The sequence below is a fragment of the Alligator sinensis genome, unplaced genomic scaffold, assembly GCF_000455745.1.
Source record: "Alligator sinensis unplaced genomic scaffold, ASM45574v1 scaffold262_1, whole genome shotgun sequence".
Taxonomy (NCBI): Eukaryota; Metazoa; Chordata; order Crocodylia; family Alligatoridae; genus Alligator; species Alligator sinensis.
Genome location: NW_005841904.1, coordinates 2,573,545 through 2,574,691, shown reverse-complemented (window position 1 = coordinate 2,574,691; position 1,147 = coordinate 2,573,545).

Genomic DNA, 1,147 nt, shown 5'->3' with positions numbered 1-1,147 from the left:
TGGTGTTACTGATTTATCTTTTTGAAATACTTTTATTGCTATTAAAATTCACCAAAAGGGGTATGTCTACATGAGACATTTACTGCACAGTTGACTAATTAACTACGCAGTAAACATCTTGGTGTCTGCATGTGTGCCCTTATTAGGGTGCATGAAATGAATACATCCTGCACTCTGTGTGGAGATTTTTTGTGAGCAGCAGTGCATGTGTAGATACTGACCCAGCTGGTTGGGGCACAGGGTGCTACAGTGCATGGCTAGCCAGCAGGTAACCCCTGTGCTGAGGCACCCTTTTATCTCAGCCAGCTGCTCTGCAGTACGTGGAGCCCAGTTGGGACTCTGGGCTGCTCCAACATGGCTCCACGTGCTCTGCATAAAGAAACTCTGGAGTTCTTGCTCCTGTGTGCACATTTAAATGGCATGCCCAGGAGCAAAAAACTCTGGAGCAATAAGCTTTGGAGTTTATTCATGCACATTAATTACATGTGTAGACATGCCCAAGGTATACCAAACCAATGGGTATTAATTGCATAACTATCTATTGCAGTTACATTAAACTTGATAAATGTATTTGCTTGGAAAATACGTGTAAGAGTCAATGATGAGCCAGTGGAATTTTCATTGAACTGATTCACGATTACATATTATAGAGTGTTACTAACTCATAAATACTGAAAAAAATACACGATTAAAATTATTATGGACTTTCTTATTGCAAGGTCTTTGTAGGCACCTCAAAGAACAAGCCCCCTCTCTGTCTGTGGAGGGGGCTTGGCGGGGCCCTGGGCGGGGGTGGGGCCTGGTGGTCTCCCGGCCTGCCCCTCCTGTGCACGCCTTAGTGCCCTGGAGGAGCAGGTGGGTGAGCTCCAGGCTGCGGTGAGTAGGCTGAGGGGGATCAGGGAGGCAGAGGACGAAATTGATGCCTATTTCTGTTCCCTGCAGGCCCGGTCGCCCATGGTACAGCCCCCACAGGAGTCGCAGCCATCGCTGGAGTGGAAGATGGTGCCCAAATCTAGAGCTGCTAGGCAGAGAGCGGTGGAAGCCCCCCAGGTTCAGCTGGGGAACAGATTTGATGCCTTGGCAGCGGCGACGGATGAGGGCAGAGGGGTCGGCCCTGCAGGGGACGATGCCGCTCCACGCAAGACAG